The sequence below is a fragment of the Alligator mississippiensis genome, chromosome 1, assembly GCF_030867095.1.
Source record: "Alligator mississippiensis isolate rAllMis1 chromosome 1, rAllMis1, whole genome shotgun sequence".
Classification (NCBI taxonomy): domain Eukaryota; kingdom Metazoa; phylum Chordata; order Crocodylia; family Alligatoridae; genus Alligator; species Alligator mississippiensis.
Window position 1 is genome coordinate 133,814,988 of NC_081824.1, and position 26,399 is coordinate 133,841,386.

At 38.4% G+C, this 26,399-nt stretch overlaps 1 protein-coding gene across 5 annotated transcripts in view; it reads left to right on the forward strand.

Annotated features, from left to right (window-relative positions):
- TIAM2 (TIAM Rac1 associated GEF 2) overlaps window positions 1-26,399 on the forward strand; it is a 273,941-nt gene that overhangs the window by 24,479 nt on the left and 223,063 nt on the right. For 4 of the 5 annotated variants that reach the window (XM_019479734.2, XM_019479733.2, XM_014596747.3 and 1 more), the window contains exon 2: window positions 16,537-16,607. The gene's annotated coding sequence lies outside the window, so the exon portion shown is untranslated. Of the gene's footprint in view, window positions 1-16,536; window positions 16,608-18,979; window positions 19,078-26,399 lie in introns of all 5 variants that reach the window. The other variant, XM_019479735.2, reaches the window with a different exon arrangement.

The window sequence follows — 26,399 nt, forward strand, 5'->3', positions numbered from 1 at the left end:
AGAAGCTCTGGTGTAGGTAGGTGGGATGTATTTTTAGATCTACCTGTACACTAGGTGCAACTGAACCCATGTTGGATTTATTACAGGTCTGATTTGTCCTGGGCTTAAAGTGCCACAGTGGGTTTATAAGCCTGTAGATCCCAGAATAAAAGTTTTTGTCTTGGGAGAAAGCCACAGTTTGTTTTTTGGCCTAATGTAAATATACTTGCATGACCATGTCATGTACCTAGACCCTAAGAAATAGAACTCCCACAAATTTTTGTGTGAATTGTTTGGTTTTGTTGTTGCTTAGAGAGATTTTTGTTTCTTAAACAATCAAAAGTTTGGGGGAGTTGGTTCTATTTTCACTCTTAATCTACTCTTATTTTTCATTTTGTAAAGGACAACTACATCCTATTCTCCCTCTAATGCTGTAAGTGGGGAAGGAGGAATGGGGGTTTCAGAGGCAAAACAACCTGCATGAGCAGTTGCTTCTTCAGCTGGAAGATGGGGACTACAAGCTTTGTGCTCTTCCAGGTATCGGGCATGAAAGCAATAGCCTCCAACTTTCTGTAGCTATAGCCCTCTTTAGCAATCTGTGTCCATGCCTGCAGCTTTTCCCTTTGTTGTCATCCAGCAGCTCTGTGGCCTGCTGTATCGTATCTTGTAGAAATGGGTAGGCCTGTTTCCAGTTTGAGTATGGGACCTGGGGAAGATGTTGGGAACTGCACCCAGGGATATGGAAGAGCAGAACTGGGGGCAAGTTTCAGTGGTTTTGTGGGTAGCAAGGAGTACGTCTGGGATGAACTTTTCTGCCATCCCTAGCATGTCCAAATACTGCCCACGAAGATGGCACCAGAGGACAGTGGTCCCAGATTCCCTCTCCCTGCTGACATAGTAGTTCCTTTTTCAGAGGTGGCAGGCAACCATATTTTGTTGCCCTGAGCCACTGAAAATGCTTCCAAATGTTGGACTGCCTCATTTTGACTTGCTGAGCAGGTATAGAAGCCCTTTTCTTTCCCTTCCCCCTCTGCACTTCCACTTTCCTTCTCTCATCTCCCATCCTAATCTCAAAGGAAATCTTAATGTGCCTTTATGTTGCGTTAGTCCCTGTGTCTCTTGCCCACTTTTCTGTAAAGCAGTCTGAAGCACTGGAGATCCTAATTTACAAAGGCTGTGGCTTTGCAGGACAGAGTCCAAAGAGGTCAAAATGTTTTGTTTTGATAATGTCACTTCAGTGTTTCAAAATCAAAATATTTTAGAACGCTTTGTTTTACTAAATATTTTGGGGTCTTGACCTTTTGTCTTGATTTAGGACAAAAATAAATATCACAATATCAGATTTTCCTGCAGGACAGAAATTCCGTCTTCTAACTGGCTCTAATTATTTCCATTCTGCTGCTTGGAAAAGGATCTGGAGACAATTTAGGGAGTCAGTTTACAATTAACCTTGGAAGAAGTCAGTTCACTCTTGAGCTGCCTTATTTACGTAGCCAGTAGAATGTGATCAATAGAAAATCTCGCACGTGAGGGTTTTGACACTCATTTGAAGGTTTTGATTCCACAAACATTGCATAGAGTACATTTACTGTACCTTTTTAAAATGCATTTTTTGAGTTATGATGGATATAGTGGTACACTAGTAATTGTTGCAGAACTTCCTGTGTGGGTGAGCACTGAAGTGTGTGAAAAGGAAAAGCAGCTTCCACAGCTTATGAAATGTCTCTGTACAGTAGAAGGCCTGTCGTTCCTTGCTCAGCTGTGGCACAAAGCTGCTAGATCTTTAATTTCACAGGCAGAATTTGCCCTTTAAAGTTCAGATTGTGACCATGTCATATTTATAGGGTAAAGCACTCTGAATATTTACAGCCTTGGAGAGGATTGTGAATACTGAGAGGGTAGTATTCAAGTTACTGCTGTTCTGGGCATGTAGGGTGAGAGCATCTGGCTACATTGTCATATTTAAGATGATAATTGTAGCCTGCTAGGCAGACTGAATGGATTGACTGGGTCCAAAGAGATCATCAGGGACTGACACATTGCAAATGTAGCAGTTGACCACAGAGAACATAGACTGACGATACCTTCTCAAGTGCTCCTTTACACCCTCATAGCTACATGGATTCACTTTGCTTTTGGTTTACCCAGCGGAGAGTTGCCATAACATCTGTTGTTTTTTCTGTAGGGCTGCTAGTCATGACTGAAGGACTCATTTTTATGAGCTCCTTTTGCCACCCAAACTATCTATGTTGAACATGTTCAGTATTTGCCTTTAAAGAAAATGCTTAAGTTATTTTCAATTAGTTGTTACATTTTCCTACTCTTCTATTAGACAAGGTGGATTTTTACTGAGAGAGAATTTTCCTATGATTTCTTGCCTTTCAGTAAGACTGGCTGAAATCCTATTCATTAAATCATCATAAATCAAACCAATGATATGACAAACATTTAATGAGAAATTTAAAAAAGATGTATATGCATGCTAAATTTTAAAAGAACTTATACCATGCTGGTACATTAAATTATCTTCACATGTGATATTTTGTGTGACTTCCTTCTGTCTTGTATATATATGATCAGCACAGCTGCTAGGTGATTACATTGTACATTTTAACCTGTTCCATTTTGAGTACCCAAAACTTTGGGTGCAGTTTTTTTATTTTGCCATTGATATATGCCTTGTGACATTTTACCCATTGCCTTAAATATCATGGGTTAAATCCTAGATCAGTGAAGTCGATGAGAATTTTGGCTAGATTTCATCCCATTTCATTGCATGGATTGTCTGTACCAAGGATACTTCTTGCAAGCTTTGCTCTGTGTGGGAAGTAAAACACCAAAGGGATCTTAAAGGGGATTTCACATGATAACCCCCTGTAAATTCAGCAGTCTAGCAAGAAGTTGAAGTAATGGTCTTCATGTAGGCACCTTTAAGGACAGAGAGAGAAAAAAGAATGATACTTGACACTACCTGATGTATATGTTAGTAGTCTCATGAGGAAAGTATTGGAATGACTCTTGTAATAAGAAGTTGCTTGGATTCAAGAATCTCCACTTAATCAGAAGGGGTCAGTATCTCTAGGTTCAAAACTGCTGGGCTGTGAAGTAGGCTTTTAAGCAGGTAGGAAAGAAGAAGGGGTAGTTAGTTGTTAACTGAAATGATCCAACATGTATTCTCAGAAAAAAGGGACCAACATGGGATTGTTCTGGAAAAGAAAAGATGTAGAGCAAGAGGTCCATTATCATGCTAAATACTTGTAAACCATGCAGGAAGCCTTAGAAACCAAACATAGGAATGCTACATAATGGACTCTGGGGGACAAAGATGCAATATGGACTACCATAGAGGTAGAATATTAGCATGCAGTCTTGCCATATGGTTTGGTGGCATCAAATGGCCAGTGGAATCATGGGCTTCATAAAGCAGGGAGGCGGAATAGCTGTGACTGCAACTGCATCTGGAATATTACGTTCAGTTCTGGGTAAATTACTGGGGACTTGTATTAGGGAGAGTTTAGCGAACAGAATAAAACATGATCAAGCAGATCTGACATGAGGAAAGAATAAGAGCTAATAGTAGCTAGTTTAGCTAAGGGACAGTGGTAGAAAGGGAGTGCATAACAGTTTATGAATAGCTGATGGTTGTAAACCTAATTGTGCAGAGAGATTTTTAAGTTGCCACAAGGAATTATAAAAAGGAGGAATTGGAAGAAGTAAAAAAAATAGTTTGGATGTCAGGGAAAAAAACTACAGTTAGTTCTACTAAGTGGCAGAGGAAAGATGGAGAAAGCGATAGGAGGAGCCCTGTCCCTTGGGACAGTTAACACTGGACCAGACAGAGCATTATGAAGTGTATGACAGGGAAGAGTCCTACCTTGACAGGAGTTGGATTGAATGACATTTTGTCAGCAGCACTTTGTTGTCAGCAGTTTTTTTAGGAAATGTTATCCCAAATAATACCTGTGGGTCGTAGGGCTATAAATTATAAATGTAGGTGACTGCTTAAGAAGAAATATTTGTGACTATATGTCACTGACAAAACCTAGTGCCGAAAAGTTCATGTAACAAAAGGCCCAGCAAGATATTGCCATGCATAGTTATCTTTGCAAAAGGCTGTAACCAAAGTTTACCAGTGACAAGATTCTCACTAAGACTTTGTTGTAAATAACAATGAAAATATTCAAGGCTAAAAAAGTTTCAGAGATGGATTTGATGATTCTTGTAGGGTTGTTTTTACATTTGTATCTACTCAGTTTGACATTCAGCCTTTTCATCCTGCTCTACAGCATAAACTTTAGAACGTGGTAGTACAGAATGGAAAACTATTAAATACCACTTCAGTGAGTTCATTGCAGGCTAATTTTAATCAATAATTATATTTGAAATAAAGTAGCAGAGAAATTAGAATATTTATTATGTTCTATAAAAAGCAGCAAATATAACGCACATGATTGAGACATTAACAAGTTCCATTGCAGAAAATGTCCAAGCTATTAAAAATACCTCAGTAATCTTTCCTACTGCTTTCCATTACAGCTTAATTATACTGAAATGTTTTTAAAATTTCTGCATTTGGTATTTGACCAGTAAGCACAATTTAACGCATTCTGTTTCTTTTGGAAGAATTTACTTTACTTTACTTTGCTTTCCCTTCCAGAACAGCTTTTAATTTCCTCCTACACGCATGTTGACATAATTATTATTTCTTATATTTTAAAAAGTATTTCATTACTATGTTACAAAAGAATGGTGTGTTATGTGGGACATGTATGGTGTATACTGCAGGCAGCTATGTGCACCCTTGTGCTTTTTGATAAGATGGAACTGTTTCTTGTTCACTTTATTCTTGTTGTTCATTGCCTCCTGGCTTACTTGGAAGTGCTATATGTGAAAGAAGTAGTATAATCGGTCAAAGAATATTTATAAAAAAATGAACTCATGAATCTGCATTTCTTTGCTAACCTTTCCACTATAACTATAAATGGGGAAGTCCTTTCTTTTCTCTCCTTCCTTCTGCAAAAGGATAGTAAAAAGGAGAATGAATCTGATAGCTGGAAGGAGAAACTGGGTAGCTGAATACAGGGCAAATAGGATCTCGGTAATAAAATTCATAGGGTTTCGTAAAGAAATGCAGAACCAAATGAGAATCAGTTGGTTTAACTTTCTTTTAGGAGAAGTTTGGAAGACTTCAGTGAATGCATATTTTAATTTTAAAAGGTGCTCAAGACCAGTGAATCATGTCGCATTATAAGAGACAGATTTTGCTGGTAAAAGTTGAGAGTTCATTTTCAATGCATTTATCCATCCCTCCTCTGAAAAACTCTTTGATAAGCTGCCTTTTATTAGTGTGACATTTTAAAATGTAATGAACTATGGATGTACAGCAAATGTGCTTCCTTTTGCTGTTTCTGATAGCTGTTATATCTTTTGAACTGATTACTCACAGGATGGGAGTCAGTGGTGTAGTTTTTGAGGATGCTCTCAGTTAGTTAGTGGTTTTGTCATATGAGTTCTTTGCTGTCATGTGGGTGACAGGCATCCCATTTTGCCTAGTTCTTAGAAAAAGTCAAGGAAATGTGAGCTTGTCTCCTGGCTATAGTTAGCCTTGGATACTTTGATTGAAAATAAGTCATAACCTCCTAAGCAGTAGTTTAATTTAGAAGATCAATACTCCCTTTTTGTTCAAAGATTTCACTTTAACTATTCAAGTGCTCCAATTTTCTCTTCTGTGGAGCTTATTTTTCACTTCATCTGAACCGAGTAGAATTACCTTGACTGTACACGTTTTCAGACATTTGGGTAAGGATATACTATTAAACTTACAGAACCTAAATTAGATTCACTGGGAAGTAGCTAAATTTTAAGATTATTACAATATAGAGAACAGTGCACCCCAGGGAATCATCCTGTAAGAATGAAATAAGGTATTACTTGTCTCAAATCACAGAGAGAACTATAAAGAACAGCATAATTGATATAGACCCAGTTGCTTATCACTCCAGTGTTTATCACTTAATAACAATACATTGAGCATAGACATTTAGATATGATGATAGGTGCAGTATAAGAACCTGAATGTTTTAAAAGTGTGCATGTCTGTCTAGTGTGTACACAGGCTATATATACATATATAAGATGTATACAAATGTTTTAGTTGGGGACGGCTGAGTCATGTGGTGTATTAATAATAAATTATGGGGCCTACACTTCTAGATGGTTTTGAATGCAAGTTACTAATTACAAGAAGTAATGACTGACTTTTGGTGATTTATCTGAAAAGAAGTTTACCTCAAAAGGTGAACTGCGGAACTGTTAATGTAAGTGCTGAATATATCTGTTCTTTGTTTGTTTTAACAACAAATACTTATATTTTGTTAAATGAATGTGTATATTATTCCACATCATTACCTTCGCATCAATTCAGAACATAACTTTCAGCACAGGAGTATTTTCAGTGACTTGTGTGTGATTACACAATAGCCTAGCTTAGTGTCTGGTTGGATCCTACAGCAGAAGAAACCCGTCTTGGTATCCAGTTTGATTTAATCCCATTTGCTTTTGTTTTGTAAAGAGAACAGGTTTCCATCTTCAGCATATTTTTATTTGTTCATTTATAGGGACTTGAGTATTGTAATCACAGTAGATCCCCTCTAATTTGTCTGTTTTTTGGGTCTAATGTATTAAGTTCCTAAAACTGTTCCTCCTTCCTGAAATCTTGTTGTGTTCTGTGAATGTATTTCTGGATGCATTTTTTCATCTGTAATTATACTAGACACATTTCACTTCTTAGATATCAATTGCAGTCACCTTTTTAAATAAATATTGAAAACAGAAAGATAGTGTTCAGAACTGAATCCTAACCAAGGTCTAATAGAAAATCTTTATTTCCTTACTGTTGTAACTAATTCTTAATGTGTCCCTTAGTTATTTTCCTGTATTATGATAGAACTAAGTACTGTCATGCTTCCGCTGTGCCTTATATGGCAACAAAGCAAGGCTGCAGGACACCCACTGAAGCCTTATGCAAAGAGGACACAAACAAGTCTGTTTCCCGCTGAATTTGTGAGATTCTTCCTAAATCTGAACTCATCAAATTGTGTAAGAGAAGAAAGCCATTTTAGTAGAAATGGAGGTAGACTTTAAGTGATTGGTTAATCCACTCATAACTGTTGCAAATAAAAAATGAACTAAGCCTAGCTAACTAGACATTTCAAAGAGCAAGAGATGTACTTAAAAGTTTAAATAGTACTTGTTTGCTTTTTCCCATTTGTTTCTAGTACTTTCTGCTCTAGACTTGTTAGTTGTCACTGCAACAATGACTTGGAGGCTAGAAACAGATGTCTTTAGTGGAGTGCGATCAGCTGTGCCATGATATGTCACAGCACAGCTGACTGTGCTCCAGGGACGTCTGTAGACTTCCTTGGTTGCAGTGCCCTGACTTTGGGCATGTCTGCAAGTGGTGGAAACCACATGCTTGCAGATACCCCTCAGGGTAGGGAGCGGGGGATTTCCCCAGGGCATATTTTTAACTGTTTCCCACCACCCACTGTATAATAAAAGGTATGGACATCTGTTTGCTTTCATTTTGTGGTGCTATAAAAAAGTTTATGGTGGCACAAAGGTAATGTTTGTTTATACCCAGAATGACCAAGAAACCTGGGTGGAGCATGAAACCAATACTTGGAGACTAGTATAAGAAACATTCTTACAAATGTTGTAATGTAGCCTTTGTTGGTTTTTAGGGGAGAAGGGTAAACTTGTTGAAGTCTCTGAAAAATATGAACTTTGATGTTCTCTGGCTAGCTACATACTTATTGGATTTTGGAAAATTTTGAACAGTTTAATAGTATTGAGGTGAAGCAGTCAGTGATCTATTTAAAAATATACTTTAAATGTATACTGGAAGTAAAGGGAGACTGCTATTTCTTATTCAGGAATAACAGATTATGTTGCATTCTCAGGCACCAGGGACATTATAAATGGAACAAAAGGGCGTATAAGAAGAAAACTTTTGCACTGTTGGCAATTTGATACTATCACCTGATCATTTCTGTCTTAAATGTAAACAAACTCCCACAATTAAACTAATCAGATTAGAATTTTTCCTGTCTTTTTCCTCTCAGGTTTTAGATATATAATAAGCTGTTTGCATAATGCTGCAGTACTAGACCCACGATTTGGACTTCACTCATTTTAAAGGAATAAATTGTTTTTCTTTTCTATCTTCACCTTCCAAGGGGAAGAAATACTATATTTGTCTGTCGTCTTTGTAGTATTACAAAAAATGTTTTCTGGTTTTTACATCTGAAAACCAGATCATAAAATAAGTAACTGATGCCTTTAGAAAGTTATGTTAAGTGTGGCTTAGACTTCCAATTCAATCATGTGCTTTTACTCTGCTTCTTAGAACCAGTTAATCAGAAGGAAGGCAAGAGGCATCCTTTCCCCTGCTATTTTTACCAGTGACTCCTCTGCGTCTTGGAGCGAGTCCTACTCATCACTTACAGTTCTACTTTTTGAATTCCACTCTTTTTAACCCCAGTCTTACAAACCTCCCTGTTACTGTCTCGAGTCTCCTGCTGAATCTGACTGACTGGATTAGTTTCTCTGGGGCAATCAGTGGCCCTCAAATCAGTAGGTGTCCGAAACTTTTTTTTTTTTTTTTTTTTAAGCTCCTAATCCTTCCCCCATCCTTTCCTCCTCTTTTTGTAAGACCATTTTGGTGGGGGGAGGGCGGGGGGAGAGGCAGGATAATAATCAATCAATTACCTAAGAACATTGCCTGTTATGTTTATATTTGTAACTAAATAAAGGTTTTCAAGAATAAGAGTATTCATTTAAAAAGGTCAGATCATTGATTGGCAGGGCAGGGTAGCTTTTATATAGAGCAGTCTTAAACATCAGTTACCAGGTCCCAGTTCCTGTACCAACAGCTGAAAAAGAGACCAGAGAGAGCTAGCACAAAGATTGGAGGACCACTGTTAAAAGGCCTCTGTAACCAAAGGTGGTGCTGATATGAGAGGAAGCTATGGCAAAATGACACAGTAGTTTAGGATACGAAATAATCTGATCTTTGCTCCTTTCAAGTTGTTAAGGAGCTGTTCTATGTGAGTCACTTCAGAAAGCATATATAGGTTGTTTAATCACTATAGCTAGAAAAGCAGCCAGTCAAACAGTAAAAATGAGTCTGATACATTTTGATAAGTGACTGTAGAAACTGTTAATATAGCGCTATGGACTTCTAGTTTTTTTGCTAGCATAGCATGCTATAAGTTGCCTGAACCTTTTAAAGGTATTGCAGTGTGTAGTAGATATTGCAATACTGTATCACAGAAATCTGACTTCCATGTTCCAGGGGACATCTTTCCATCAGTACTGTGGTCAGTAAGTTTGCCTGTTTTAGCTGTTATAGTCCAGGAAATATAGAAAAAAGGTTGGGGTGTTTTTTTTTTTTGTTTGTTTGTTTGTTTTTTTTGGTTGTATCTTTTTTGGACCAAATGTATAGTTGGGAGAGAGATGACCAAAAACACAACAACCCCCCCCTCCGTCCCCCCCCAACCCCCCCCTCCACCAAACAAAAAAAACCCCAACAAAACAAAACACCTTGCTTCTTTCATAATAATACATTTAGCAAAATGCACCGAGTGACCTTTTTGTAATACAAAAGTTTGCACATGCCTTTTTGTTTCCTATTACAGCTCTGTACTGATAATTGCTATGTAAGTGCGGTTTTAGCATGTCAAAAAACATTGGAAGAAGTCACATGCTGGTGCCGTGCTGACTCTGTGCTGTCACGGTAATGATCAGCCTGGAGATTGTACAGAACTAATGATGGACAGTTCTCTTGGTCCGCTAGTGTGCAGGCTTACAACCCTCTCCCCTTCCTCCTCTGTGGATGTACTTACAATGATAGATGGACTGTTACCAGTCAGTTCCATAGTTAATGTGTGAAACCTACTGGATTACCAAAGTAAGGTAAGGTGCCAGAGCCTTTAAGAATGAAACTGGGATGACAGTTTCCTGATTTAAATTAATTTTGTATGTTGCTAAGCTATACTCAAACTCTAAATATGGTTTAAAGGGATTTAATAGTTAACTTAAAGATTCCTTATGTTGTTTATAAAACTTAGAGCTGTTGGCCTATATAAAAGACATGATATATTTCTTGAAAAGTTGGTTAATATAATGATAATCTATCTTAAAATATTAAGGAAGTACTACAAATTAACAGTGTTGCCAGAACTCCTATGGAACATTTTTCACCTTATATGGAAAATTGCCTGCCACTTTATCAGGCAGAAGTAATATTTACTACTGTTGTTTCATTCCTGAAAGTTGGAAGAAATCTTTTTTTTCTCTGACTGAACAGTAAGGTTATATTTGGCTATTTGAAATATTCATTTAAGTCAGTAAATGTTAGGGTGGGCAGTGCTTCTTCAGTAAAATCGTTCCTAGGATACATTTTTCATTGCTGTGGAGCTGAGTGTTTTTTCCCTTCAGATTTGGTAGAGAACTTAAGTCACAAAAGTAAATATACATTCCTCTTTGGAACCTCTTTAGGTTTCTCCTTTATTTATTTTTGGTTTTCTAGAGAATTACTTTTTACCTTCAAGCAAAACTAGTGGGAAAGTGGAGGTGGGGATGTGGGGGCTGGGGACTCATTTTATAGCAACCCAGTTGCTATTGGCTTTCTATTGTATTGTCCTCTTTTACTACTGAAGAGGCTTGCATTTGGTCTTTTCAACTGACAAGCTTTATGTTTGAATCCACTTTATAGCTTTATGTTTATGAAGACATTATTCTGCCATGGAAATAGTTGTCACAAATTTATCATTTGATAAGATTAAAGTTAAAAATATGAGCAGGGAGATAATTATATAAGCAGCAATATTTTTGATTGAGCAAAACAGCAAGAAGAATTGAGGAAGAACACATGACAAATAGAGACATTTATGGCATTAAAATTGTACTCTTCTATCAGTGTAGTTACAACATTGCAACTCCAATGCTGTCCGAGTACTGTGGAGCATTAGAATCTCAGGAAGGTAGGAGATGAAAGTCAAGGATGATGCATTTAAGCTTCTCCCTATATGAAATATTTTTTTTCTTATTGTTAAATATTTCAGAAAACTACACAGAGTCTGTATTTGAATGTGAATGTATTCTTCCTGTACAGAAATGTGAAAGACTTTGCAATATATTGTGTATAGGAACTTTAGGGCCTTTCATTTTGCTTTCCTTACTAATAAAAGCTTTGTTACTTTGCACACGATGAGGTGGAATTACCTGGGAAATAAATTATTCAATGGGTATAAATGCAACAAATCTGCTCTTAAATTGCTTTTTCTGACTTTTGTTTTTTGTTTTGTGTGTACTTTTATGTGGATCAAAAAGAGTAAACTGGATAACAAAAGTCAGTATTTCTTTTTTTCATAAATAATGTTTAAAAATATTTTAACTGGGAAATCATAAGCCCTGGAACAGCTTGAGCCAACAGAAACAGAAGAATGGTTTATATGGCTAAATACTTTAAAAAACAAACAAACAACAAAACAGTATGTGGAACTTTATAGCTAAGTGGTTGCGTTGAAGTTTCCATATGCTTTTGAGGAGGTGGGGCAAAGAGCTATGGTTTCCTTTCTTTTTGTTTCTGTTTTTTTATATTTGTGGTTTTCCCACTCTTGGCATTCTGTGATTTTTTTTTTTTATGAAAATGACAAGATTTATTATCATATAAATTATAAAACTGTCCATATTTATTTTTAGGTCTCCACCCTTCAACTTTGGATTTTGAGATCTGCTATTTTAGTAAATTGAAGCCTATATATAGAGAAACTGGTAAATTAAATATTGTGCAAATTCATGTCTTAAAAAATAGCAATTACTATGTTTTGAAAATCTGGCTATAAAAAGTAAATGATATCATGAAAAGCCAAGTTAAAAAGGATTTCATTTTAGTTTGTTATGAAACAGATGACCAACGTTTCCTTTTGGCTTTTGAACCCTGCAATTGGAGTATCTGGCATGCAAATGTTCTAAATAATTCTAGGTTATGTTTCAGTTTAGTGCTACATCACATTGAGACACTGCCTTAAATATACAGGGCATAGGCCAAATTCTGGAGTCCTTTTTCAGACAGAACTCCCACTGAAAGTGTACTAAAGTGTCCTCAAGTGTGAATTATGCCAAAGGTAGCACTACTAAGTTTACTAAATTGTGCAAGTGTAGTGAACCACACACACACACCAGTTAAAGATGTAAATTGCTTAACTGCATAACAAAGAGCCAGTTCCAATTTGTTGCTTATTGCTTCCATTATTATAAGCACAGTTCAGCTGCCTGTCAACTAAGTACATAAACCATTTAAGTGCATAGTATTCTGCAGCCCCATTATAAGGCAATTGGTTTATTGGACTAAAACAGGGGTGCCCAACTGATCTGGTTCCACACGTTTGATGTGGTGCATGGTATCACACCATTGGGGCTCAGTCCAGTGTGTGGGGACTGCATCATTGGGCACTTAGGCATCATTTAGCACTTAGGCAGACTTTGCATTCTGTTTCCACCTGTGTAGCTATATTCGCCCTGTCCTTCCCTTCTGAGCAGGCTCAGACAGCTCTACTGTGGCTGCAGAAGTTCTGCAGTGGAACAGAATCACCTGGGTATATGTGTAACACCATGTCAGTCCTTAGAACTTTAGTTGCAGAAACCTTGAATAGTGAGTGGTTTAGGTCAGTAAGGGAAAAGGATGGGGGTGAGGACCCTCCCACCTTTTTGACAGTAAACCTTGTGATCAAGGCACTTCCTGAGAGGTGGGGAATCCAAATTTCTAGGGCCCCCTCACTGAGAGTGAGTTTGAACCAGCATCTCCCATGAGGCCCAGGAATTTGCACAGCATGCTCCAGAACTCCTCTTGAAGCTGGCTCACTGGGTAGTCAAGATGGGAAGAGAGAGATGTGGGCCAAAAGGAAGGGAACAAGCAAGTGTGTGCAGCGGCAGGGAGGTGGTCTCCCCCGTCCCTGCTGGATGAGCTGCCTGCATCTCCAACCTGCTCCCCGCCCAGGCCCTGCAGCCAGGCATTTTGGCCCCGGACCCCAAACCCCTGTTAAACCAGGAAGAGGTCTGGGACAGAAGTTTCATAAACTGGCTTGACCCAAATCAGTTCAGTCTGATGCTACATTCAACCAGGTTGATCTTAAACCTGTTTTACCCATTTTGAAACTGGTTTATTTGTACTGAACTTCTGTTCTGGTACAGGTTTAAACAAATTTCTGATGACTTAAACCGGTTTATGTGTAACTTTTGTCCCTATTAATGTCTATCAGGACAAATTAGCATATTGGGAACAGGGCTGAATCCTGAGATGAAAATATTTTTACTTCTGTGGTTTTAGGTAGCCAGTTAAGGTTGTTTTTAATATAACAATGCTTTGGCTTTCGGCTACTCTTTTCAATTAACTAGAAACATTTTAATGAGATCAGATCATTTTAAAACTGATTCAGTCTCAGAAGTTTATGGGGAAAATCTGATGAAAATGACTTGTTACAGGGAAAGACTTTAAGCTTGGAATAATTATAAATCATGATATAGGATTCCATGCAGAGGTGATCCGAGCAGGGTGCGGGGCCTGGGGCAAATCAGCCTGCACGGGGCCCCGCCCCCAGACGCAAGGAAACTGGTGGTAGATTGTGGGGGGGGAGAGGGGTGTACCAAGTGGCCGGAGGCGGTGGATTCAGCAGTGGTGGTAGGGGTGTTGCCAAGCAGCCAGATGAGAAGCCAGCAGCAGTGTGGAGTTGCTGTGGCTGCTCCACTCAGCTCCGCAGGGGCTCCCCAAAGTGCTGGGCCTGGGGTGGTCACCCCGATTTGCTATTCCCCCCCCCCCCCAGCTGGAGTACTGCGTCCAGTTTTGGGCTCCACAATTCAAAACGATGTGGAGAAGCTTGAGAGAGTCCAGAGAAGAGCCACACGCATGATCAGAGGTCAGGAAAACGGACCTTACGATGAGAGGCTGAGAGCTATGGGATTCTTCAGCCTGGAAAAGCATGGGCTCAGTGGCGATCTGCTGGCCACTTATAAGTTTTTTTTTATAAGGGGTGTTCACCAGGATCTGGGGGAGTGTTTGTTCACCAGAGCGACCCAAGGGATGACAAGGTCAAACAGTTATAAACTCCTGCAAGACCGTTTCAGGCTGGACATAAGGAAGAATTTCTTTATTGTCTGAGCTCCCAAGGTCTGAAACAGCCTGCCACCGGAGGTGATTCAAGCACCCACTTTGAACACCTTCAAGAGGAACCTGGATGTTTTTCTTACTGGGATCCTATGACCCCAGCTGACTTCCTGCCCCTGGGGCAGGGGGCTGGACTCGATCTTCAGAGGTCCTTTCCAGCCCTAATGTCTATGAAATCTATGAACCCAGGGACTACCCTGATTCCATGCTTCCTTCCATTCTGTGCAAAGGGATAAAATTGGTATGTATTGGAGTAGCATGCCAGAAAGGCATTGCTCTCATTCTAGAAATCCATATAACCTCTGTGGTAACCCTGGTCATTCAGGCAGGAGGGAGGGAGGAAGGAAGGCCCTGCTGAAAGCATACTGCCTGATAGAGTAGAAGTCAAGACGGCACAGCAGAAGAGCTGGACCTCTCTTATGGCCTTTGAGGTTTTTCTCTTGGAAAATAATGTGGCTTCTAATTAAGTTTTTTGAGTAGAATATGACAGGCTAGGGATCTCTGTGATACTTTTTCATGAAATGATTCTTCACGTGAGTAGTTACTTCTTCATTCCACATATAAGATGATCCTTTGCTCCCTCTCTGTAAGCTTTTTGTCTGGACTTGAAATTTTAAACCATAGATGTTGTACCTTTTGAATTCTGTTATTTAAATATTGTCATAACTGCAGTTATATTGTTTACAAATAGCAGACCACTCTTCTTCCTCAGACCAGCTAATGAACTCAAGCAGAGACGGGAGGAATTGACTTGCACATAAGATCAAATTTTGGTCCACGTTTTCGTGATATTCTGTATACAGCATATGACATATATTCTAGATAATTGGCAGTCAGAATCTATTGTGGAATGGAGAAAAACCCTCTAGAATAGTTTAATGATAACAACTAGGAACAAATAATATCCTTGAAATCTTTATTACTCAGGTTTCCTTTTGGGTGTAACTTGTGATACAACTTTTTACTGTGCTAGTCTGTTTTAGCTTGTCCCTTTCTGTCAAGGTTTTGTAGTATTTATCATTTGCATTATACTTAAGGGCCCATTCCTGCTTTTGCTGAAGTTGTTAGGAGTTTTGTCATGGACTACTTTGGAGAAATCTTAAGAGCCCTCAAACTGTGGCCATCTTGTTCTTTCCTCCCCCATGCTTCCTAAATATGGATAAAAAACTTTACCTTCAAGCATTGCTGTGTTATGTTCAGCGTAGCTAAACCAAAGGTTAATATTTCTTTTAAACAGGCCCCACACAACTGCTGGATATGCTTCATCAAGTTTTGCAGTAAGCAGTTGGCTTTTAAAACATAAATGCAGCAAAATACCAGTACAGTTCCTAGATCTGCTCTGATATCTCAGTGACACTATTACAGAAATATGCATATTGGTCATGACAAGGTGCTGTATGTACACCAAGAAGAATTTGTTGTAAAGCAGCCACATTCATTTCAACTGTGTAGAAAATGCCCAAAAATAAAATAAAACATTTGCCATCTGGAAAATGACAAGAGTTAACAGAGAGAAATGCTCCTTGCTAGCTTCTGACAACTCAGTTGCACACTATCTTAGCTTCATGTGGGTAGCAAAGCACAGTAGCATCTCAGCTGTGTCTTGTCCTGGTATAGGAAGAAAAGCAGTATATTAGCCTTGTGCTAGAAGAGCAGAGGGTGCTCAAGGTGAATCTCTGTTAATACAGAGAAATTGAGCAAGTGCTTTTTCTTTTCTTCTGTCTTTCTTTTTGAAGTCCTACAACTCAGCTATCTATTACCAGGAAAAAGAGACTGGTAGTAGCCTTGGAGTCGAACGTTATATTGTGCTTGGCCTTACACAGGATCAGAAGAAAGAATAGGGCACACATGTTACTACTTTGGGATGTCGGCATTTTGCTCAGCTGCTGTTCCAACCAGTCAAATTAGGGCTGTGATGGTGTAGGCTGTGGCCCTTCCCATAGATCCAGTAGCTTTGTGGATGAAGAGAGGAAGGAGTGAGAATAAAGAAACTGCCATTTCATTGTGGGGGGCCTGGGATGCAGGGATTCCTGAATGGCTGAAACAGCTTATCCTGGAGCTCCTACTCCACCAAGAGCCTCTCTTCACTACTAGCTTCTGGCATGTTTCTGGATATACAAGTTAGTTTTCGATAGCCAAATCTGAGTTGTCCATACAAAATATGACTGTGACATTCAGAGTAAAGGTATGTAGACAGATGTCCTTAACATGTATGTAGCCATGTGATTTGCATGTGAAATCTTTCTTAGAAACCAAAGTGCAGGGGTTCAGAAATCATAAAGCCGCTTAATTAAATTTGAAGCTTAAAAGTGTTTCATTTTGTTTTTCAGACTGACATCTCTACTAATACATAAAATAATAACAAAGGAATTCTTCAACTGGTGGAGCAACAGAAGCAACGGTAAGATATATGCTTCACCCTTGAGGCCTCTAGTTCAGGATACATTTGAAAGCAAGGAAACCAGATAGCAAATTAATGATGCAAGACTTTTTTGTTTTTAAATTTTATTTTGTTATCTGGTTTAGAAGTACAAAATTAAGTCTAAAAGTACTTCCAAGTCTTGCTGAAGTTAATAGCAATCAGAGGTCTTTTGACTGTGAAAAGAAATTGCTTTTGAACCCAGTCCGTAACAAAACTTTTTTTTTTTTTTTTTTTTAAACCATATTACAGAGTATATATGTCACCTTAGTAAAATGGACCCTGGGATTTTTCTTAGAGTAGAACCTGGATGATTCACAGAGTTAAGTTTCTAATCCCACCCTGTGAAGATAACAGTGTATGAATTAACCAGGGATATACAGCAGTCAGCAGTGTGGAACTGCTAATGCGCTCCAGTTAATTGGAGAAACATCATCCTTTGAAATAAAAGTAGCAGAAAACAGCTGAATGGCTTGTTCTGAATTAGGGAGCTTGCCACAAGTGAAGTGGTTGTTTGTTTGTTTGTTTGTTTGTTTTTCAAGTATCCCTTCATATTTCTCAGCACAGCTTTCCCAAAGCTGGCAAATTGCTTTGGGCCAAATTGGCCAAAAGGAAGCAGTTAATCTTTCTGTTGTCTCCAAGAGCTGCATGACAGTGCACTGTCTGTTGCTTGGGGCAAGTTGATAGCTAATCTTTTACTTTTGCATTCAATATGTTCATTATACTGCATCATTATTATCTGTTATTATTAGCATGTAATGGAATTTGGTTAATTTTTGTCTGGATGACCTAAAGTCCCATTGCCACTGTTATGTTCAACATGACTACAGCACATTCGGTACCCTTTTGATTCTGAAGCCTTCCATCCTTAAAAATATAAATCCTGACTTCTAGTCAGGCTGCAAAACCCAGGTGTGGGTAGTGGAGTATATACAAATGTGATAAAAGGGTTACCATTACCAGTGCTGCCATAATGCAATGATCTATCTTATTGTTGAGAAGGTGACATATTTAATTAGCTCTGATCTCTGTGACAGCTTTTGAGCTTGCACATTCTACTGTTCATGCGAGATGTAATTTGACATGTAGCTCAGTCTGCTAGGGCTATTTCTTATTCTGCTTTTTGTTGGTCTGATTATTTTTTTTAACTAACAAAAGAAAATACTTGCCCTAATCCTCATGTGGGTGCATGCTTTTCCTATTCTAGACTGCAGGTTCAATATAGAACACTATGAGGTATTCTGTTTTTTAATGCTTTCTATTATAGATACCATTTATTAATTTTGCCTATAAAACAATCTGATTTGCTAAATACTTAATGTCTACAAATTGTGTTTTGTTTTTTAATTAATTAATTAATTAATTTTTGTTAAAATCTGATTCCAGCTGCTTTTCTTGTGGATTTTTCCCCCAAAAGTGACAGTGGGAACCTGGAATAAATGTTTATGTGCAAGAAGAGGTGTAAAAGAAAACATAGAGGTGTAAAAGAAAAAAATAAGTAGTCAGACAGATAGTTATTGCTAGATATTTGTAACAAATATTATGAAATGGTAAGCATCATAATGCACTGAAACATCTGATTTGGTCTTTGGCTATAGCAGAGCTGCATCTTTTTAGAATGTACCATGAATACCATTCTGCTTACCTGCTGACCAAATCCTAAGATGGAAGCAGCAGGCAAAATTCCCTAAAGATAAAAACATAGCACTTTTCTCTGATGCATTATTCTCTATCAGCCAAGGGAATGAGATTCCCAAAGTTGTTTTTAAAGTTGGTGCTCTGTGTGTTATGCCAGCAGACAAGCTTGAACAGGAATGTAATACAAACCAGTCTGTGATATTAAATAAAGCCCATTAATTCCATTTGTACAATTTTACCATCATAAATTAACCAGTGAATTACAGAAATGCTTTTAATTATTTTTGCAATTGCAGTGCTATTGCTGAATCACTTAAAACGGTCCATTTTTCCTGGATTAAGCAGTACTTGGCAGTAGCCATAGCCAGTTTGACTTTCTTAGTTATATTGTCACACTGGGTTCTGGAAATAAAATAAGGTGGTTTTATCTCATAAGCACAGTACTGATACCTTTATGGTTCCTGCTTTGAATAACTGTCTCTGTGTAGCCTACCAAGTCTAGATGACTGCAACTACCAAGTTCCATATTAGTATCAAGTTTATGCCTACTAATATTAAAGGGTTTGATCCCATAAGAGTTTGGATATGCCCCCCTTCCTCTGAAAGGAATCAGTAAAATTTAGCCTACTTACTAATGTTCAGTTTCTCCTGGGAAAGATAATGCTCTCTCAGAAGAAATCATGAGTGCATAGACATTCACTATTTTTTTCTCTCAGAGCACAAATGGCCACCCAGGGAGAAAAATAACTTGGGAACAACCATAGTGAAATGGTTCCCTGGAGAATCTCTCTCAGGAGACTGAACATCTGTACAGGTACGTATCTGAGAGAAGCCGCAGAACAGTCCTCTGGAATCCTAGAAAGTTTTTTCTCCCAGCCCCTGTTCTAAATGGGGGCTCCAAACCCACATCCCAAACTAGAGCACTAACGGCCAGGTTATAGTGTGTGGGTGCATCTACATGTTCATTAATGTGCTTTAGGTACTGCACATTTAGTTTAGTACTTGCTTAATAAAGTACTAAATGCGCAGTAACTAGAGTTACTGTGCAGTAGTGCCAGTGCACAGTTATATTGTGACGCTTACTGTGCATTAGCCTAATAACACTACGCAGAAGGCTATTAGCATGGTTTTTAACCGCCATGCTATTGCTCAGTGTTGTTAGGCTAATATGTAGTAAACGTCTTGCGTAAACATGCCTGGTGGCAGTCTTTTTCCTTCTCTGCTCCCCCTCTCCTTCCTGATGAGTGAGTTGTGTGGCTGCACTTGGAGGGTCCTTTTGGAATTTAGGCTTCTAAATGTCACCTAAGTCCTGGCAACTGGGGAGCCAGTTTGAATCTGTTCTTTGTTGTCTTCTGTCTTATACAGCATCATGACTATTGTCTGCACTTAATATACGGTAATATATTAAAAGTGAACGGCTAATAGCTGTTGTTGGAGATGGGCATTCAGCATACATTCCTCCATAGCTCTGTAATTTGTATTTCTAATTGGCAATCCACACCTTTGTACCACTTCTACTTATCTCAAGATTTGTGTGGTGTGATCTAAAGGCACAATTATCAAACTTATTTTCATTTGTTACCACAGCAGAATTTGAATGGGTATTTTTACCAATGGCAAACAATTGCATCATTTGTCTTCCCTCCATCTCTGATAAGTTTCTTCTAGGCTAATTGCTATGCAGATATCTCAGGTCCTAAAAGAAGCAGAGCTAATTGCAGGCTGACATTTTAAGAAAAGTAGTTTAAGAAACTTTTTAGTGTTCATAGTGTCTGGATAAAGCTCTGGTATGTTTTATACTCGAGAATGAATCACTGGACTTTGATGTTGTACACTAAATGAGCCTTTTACTACACTAGTAAATTGCAGTTGAATGAATTCTGCTGAGCTTTGTTTAGCTGGGACTCTAGCCATTCAAAAAAAAAAAAAGGTGGTAGAAAATACATTAAGGCAATTGTTCTCAGACTTTTTAGACTCAAGGAACCTCTCAGAAAATGTCAGCTCTTAGTTTTCACTTGATTTTTAACTACAGGAAAATAATAGAGCAATTCTTCTTTTGCAAAGAACTCGGACTACAACAGGACTGCATGTTTTTAACATGATGGATTCCTATTTAAAATCTCTGGGTTTATCTTTTAAATCATGTTTGCACACCTAACAATGCTAACATTGCTTGGCACCCTTGAAAAGATTTCAGGCAACCCAAGGTGCTGTGGCACTCTGATTGAGAATCGCCACATTAAGGTGTAAGGTGAACTAAATGAAATGATCATCAAAGTAATGAACCTTCATCTTATGTTGAGTGGGGAAGGACAGGAATTTAATGTAAGATTTAAGACCATTAGAAGAGGCAATTAAAAAAAACAAAAAACAACAAGCCAACACCTTTTATATATTTTTTTAAGATTTTCTTTACCCTTTTCCACTTTATGTATTGACACAATGAATGGCATTCTGCCCCTTTTCAAGTCATTGGGAAGTTTGCCATTAACTTAACTGGAGCCAAAATTTCAAGCCTACCGTGTTGAAATGGTTGTATTTATTGCGTGTGCGTCTTTCCTGCTACCTTAACAAAATCAGAAATATTTTGACAGTATGGGATTATATTATGTTATGGTAAATTCTGCAGTCCTTGTGCAAACATTTTCTTTCTTTTTTTTTCTTTTTTTAAAGAAAAAGGTTTTGCTGCCAGAAACTGTTTCTACCTATGACTAAAACTGCCAAAACTATGCTGGTGAAAGTGTTTTGTGTTTTCTCTTGTGAAAGTGGCCTAAAGCCCAAACATGGTAGTTTCATTTTATGTATGAAGTTTTTTCATTTTCTAATGATTTTAAAGGGATCTGTGTTTTTAGAAATTGGAATGACAATTTTTTTAGAAACAGTGTACTACATAAGACTTGTTTTTTAGCACTATAGCTTTGTCTCTCAAATGCGGTGTAACCCTAAAAAATTATTTCAACTGTAGTGTACTGTATTGCTGCTTTAACAAAGGCACCCTGTTTCCATTGGAATCCCTTGTGCAGCTCTACATAACTTCAGTGGGGGCAGCACTGGGTCCAGAAAAGGAACAAGCACAGAAAAGAGTTTCAGATAACAGTAATATCATGAACTCTACAGTGTGTTAATCCATCAATAAAACGTGTGTTGGAAATGCTTCAAAAATGTTGTTATTTCCATAGGTTAATTCTTCAGTTTATCTAAAAATAAATCAACAGTCAATCTGAAAATAATTGTTCTAGGATGCATTTACTTTGTTCATGTCACTTATCCTTTCTTTCTTTATCATTCTTCTATGCATGGTCAAATAAATTGTAGGAAGACTGGGAAATTATCCTTTGATTATGAACTTAGTTTGTAATTTCCTACTTGATGCTTTTGGAATGTTTTTCAGACAGCTTTAGAAGTCATGACAAAGGTGAGTGAGCAGCAGCAGTTGTGCATAATCACATAGCAGTAGGAAAGTGGCTAGATCTTCACTTTCTAACACTTTCTGTAAAGTATAGGCTATTTATTTATTATTTTAAGTTCTGTCTTTGTAGTTTTATGTGAGCTCCACTGGAATGCCATGCCCAATTCCTATTTTTAAATCTGTATCAAAAATTGAAATTAAGATGATCTTACTAGTGATGTCGTGTTTTGACAGATCTTCTCTGGCCTACCACCCTAGAGGTTGTCTAGTCTGGCTGAGACGTCAGCCTTACTTTATTTAACGTGCAAGTCTGTGGTGGGTAGGAACTTAGGAACTGATCCATGAGAGCAACTTAAACAGAATTTAGCTGATCAAGGTCCACAAAAGTGATCCAGAAAACCCACAGTAATCTAGTGACCATAAAATCCCATTAGGTGCATAAATGAATCCTGTTCCTATGTTTTTGGACTTGAAAGGCACCTAAACCTGGGCTTACATGTAGAGATTCCCTGGTCTGAGTAGTTGTTTATGCATTTTTCCATTTGACAGTCATTACACAGAAGAGCTAGTTCTGTGAGCAGGGTCTGTAATTCTAGTCTCTCCTCTTCCAGTTGACTACCCTACCCGTTAGTCTATAGCTAGGCTCCTCCTTGTTTGCTCCAGTAAGAATGAGAGAAGCTGGGCCATTGTTCAGCATCTGTAGCTTAACAATTAGAGTATCCTCTTGGGAGGTAGGAGATATGGGGTTGACTCCATTCAGTGTCAGGAACACCTATAGCCCATACCTAGAGCTCTGGCTCTAGCCACTTGGTCATTACGTCAAAGGTGACCACCAGCAATCCTGATACCTATCCTGCCTCAATCAATTGCTTACTTTCAAAAGAAGGTCCTGGATTTTGAGTAGATGGAGGTATCGGTAGACAGCTCTGAGTGGGTACCTAAGCTCCAAAGAGAAGTGGCAGTTCAGACGGACCCCTTTGCTCAGTGTTTCCTATTGGCTGGATCTATGTGACCTCTTGATTTTACTATGATGTTGATAGGATAGCTGCAACAATTTAGTCCAGGGCATTGTTTGTTTCCTCTAGTTGCTGCTTCAGTTCAAATAATAAATATTTGTAACTAGGGGTATGTGGTGGTTGGAATATCTGAGTTGACTGGGGTATTATTCATGGTGGGGGAGAACAGGAGAAAAGAGGCATTTATCTAATGGAAAAAAGTAATCATTCTGCCATTCCCTCTCTTTTTCTATTTCTTCACAGTTTCCACATGCATACATCTTACATGAGTATTCTGGTCCCCTGTTCCCACAGTCCACATTCTCTCCCCTGTTGCCAGTCCATGTCCCCTATATACACACTCTTTTCTGTGATCCATGGGCCCTCTTTGATTCCCACTCAGAGTAAGTTCATCTGATGTGTTAAAAGACTATAAATGCTAGAATTTAAACTTCCTTTCCTTTTACTCTGTGAGGAAGCAATTCATCACACAAGTCCCTGATTCTGTTCTCACTGAATCACTGACCACCTTTGGGGAGTTTTATTGGCTCTAAAGAAATTGCTTGAAATAAACTGGATAATGTTTTGTTATTCTCTCCCCCCCCATCTCCTTATCTCTCTCTAATGTACATAAGGGCAGACAAGGTTTTCTGGGTAAATCCGATTATCTTTTATTAGACAACTAAATAGTTGGAAAAATTCTTCTTTGCCAGGTTTTGGATACAAACACTCTTCTCCATTTCAAATTCGATATTTTCCATGTTTCAGGGGGATAGGTTGTAGCCATGTTGGTCTAAGGACATAAGCAGACAAGGTTCTTTGGGTAAATCTAATATATTTTATTAGACCAACTAAAACAGTTGGAAAAATTCTTCTTTGCAAGCTTTGGGTACAAGCACCCTTCTACCCAGAGGTTTACAAAGCAGAATTTCTTCAACTATTTTAGTTGGTCTAATGCAATATATTAGATTTACCCAAAGAACCTTGTCTGCCTGTGTCCTTAGACCAACATGGCTTCAGCCTATACCCCTCTAAAGTGGATAAAGCATTTTTATCATCCTCTATTGAAGAATGCATCTTGGTTCAGAAAGGGTGCTTAAATATGTGCTTAAAATGTAATCTTTTTTATGTTTTCCTGAGTTCAGCCTTAATTCACAATAGATGAAGTACATGTGCGTGTTGTCTTAAGTAAACTATAAGATGTTAAAATGGTTAATAACTAATGAAGAATATGGCCAGATGGCAGATTGCCAGTTACTTCGTGTCACATTATTGTTCATCTTTTTAGCATCATGGGGTTGAAGAACCATGCTGTGGAAGATAACTTTTTCCCCTCTTAGCAGCAGCATCTGGTTCTTTTACAAAGCCAGGAGGTGGTCATATTAGCAATTTAGGAGCAGCCTGTAGGCTGTGAACTGTGCTCTTTTCTTATCTGGATTCCCTTTTCTTTTGATATCTCATTAAGTCTGATGAATCTAGGTATTGCTACTAAGATGACTTAAGTAATATGCATCATAGTACTAGGCTGGGAAATAATTTAGTATACAATAAAAATATTTGGTGCTGTCTCCTAACATTATATGTAGTAGGATGCTGCTGGAAAATCCAAAGTGAACAGCTGTGGAACAAAGCTAAAAAAAAAAGTACTAAAATTATTTTAAGTCTAAAAATTGAGTCTCATTTTGACCCAATAATTGGGCCAAAAGACTATTTTCGTTTTTGAAGTTGAATATATAGAATCTTTCCCTTCCTTCCAGTATTTTTCACTGCTGCTTAACATGTGAAATTGGCTTTATGTATTATGAAATAAGTCATAACCAATTGATTAAAAATGTCACAAATAAGCATTTATCCATGCTTTATATATGGACAGTTCATTAAAGTCATTCAGGAGTTTTGTACTCCTCAAAAAACATCTTTAAGATGCATTGTAATGAAAGTCACTGTGTAGAACAAAATAGGATTATTCCTAGAAATCAGAATGAAGAAAACTTTTTCTTTCTTTTTTCCAAGAAGAAACAGTACATTTTGTAAATACTAAAATCTACAGTTTGGGATTGGCCTTTTCAAGTGCTTTGGATTTCATAGGAAAAATAAGATAAATGTATAAAGCATTTTGAATTAAACAATACGCCTATTCATGCTTTTAAATTCTTAGATTAGACACACAAAGATCATTGTGATGATTTGTTATCCTGTATAACACAGGCTATAGAACTTCCTTAAACTAATTGCTGTTTGAAGCAGAAATACTGATTTTATTTATTTATTTATTTATTTTTAAGTTTCAGTGACTGAGGATCTACCACAATACCTCATGAACTATTTTATGTTTAATTACCCTTTCTGATAAAAACTGTCTCTTAATAAGAGTGAATGTGGTGCACTGTCCTTGTTGTACCTCTTAAAAAACTTAGGGTGTCTACAGATGTTAGGACCCCACTCTAACTCGCGGCGCTTTATGTAAAGCACCATGAGTTGGAACACATTCCCCCACATCCAACCCAACAGATGTTTGCCTGTTGGGTCAGGGGAAATGGGGGCTGGAGCCAGCCTGCAGTGGCTCTGGCTAGAAGGCAGGGGTGCTTCAGCAGCCTCCAACGAAGTTGCTAAACTGCCCCTTTCCCCATCCCTGCCTCCCCATTCTGTACCATCCTGCCCCTCTTTCCGCTCCAGCTCTGGCCATTCAAAGCAGCCTGCTGCTCCCTCCCCTTCCCCTTTCCTCCCCTGCTGACAGCCCCAGGGGCAGGATGCGGCTGGTAGCACCAGCCCAGCCCCACCCCTGTATGAAAAATTAACCCTAGAGGAAGCACAAGTTCCCTAAGGTGCTCTGCTTTAGAACACTTTTAATGTAATACCTCATTTGACACAGGTTAATTTTTTTTGTGCGATTGGCCATTTAAAAGCGCTCTGCACCCATGCATGTGTGTTATGTCCTGGCTGTAGAACTCTTTCAAGGTCTGCAGCACGTGAAAAATGTTACTTGTGTAAGCATCCATAACGTGTTAGAGCAACCAATGTTGTATGGGAGGGTAATGTTTTCCATACAGAATTCTGTCTTTCTGTACAAAACTTATTTTTCCTGTCACATCCCAGTGTGTCACCTGCAGCAGCAGATAGTAGGATTCAGGGAACCTGGTTAAATTCCTAGTGTGGCCCTTTGCTTTGCTTGAGCAAATGAGTATGATTCCTGTTGTTTAGTTTCCCTCTCTGTGAAATGGGGATGATGACACCAAGTTTGTGAGATGTTCTTGATGTCTCCATATTTGAAGAACTGTTGAAGTGCTAGATACTATACTTATTCACCTTCTGTAGCTGTGCACAATTTGAGCCTGATTCTCATCTGAGTCCTGTTACAGTAAATATGGAGTAACCTCACTGGGGAAATCATAGACTCCTAGATTGTACAGTCAGAAGGAACCCTGAAGGATCATTGTGTCTGATCCCCTGCCCCAGGCAGGAAAAGGATTGAGGTCAGACGACCTCAGCTAGGTGCCTATCTAGCCTTCTCTTAAAGACCTCCAAGTTAGGTGATAGTACCACCTTTCTTGGCAGCCCATTCCAGATTCTGGCCACCCTTACTGTGAGAAATTTCTTCCTAATGTATAACCTGAATCTACTCTCCACTAGTTTGTACCAATTATTCCTAGTTACTTCTAGGGGTGTCGTGGTAAATAGCACATCTCCAACTCTCCGTTGTCCTCCCTTGCTAAACTTTTTAGGCTGCTACAA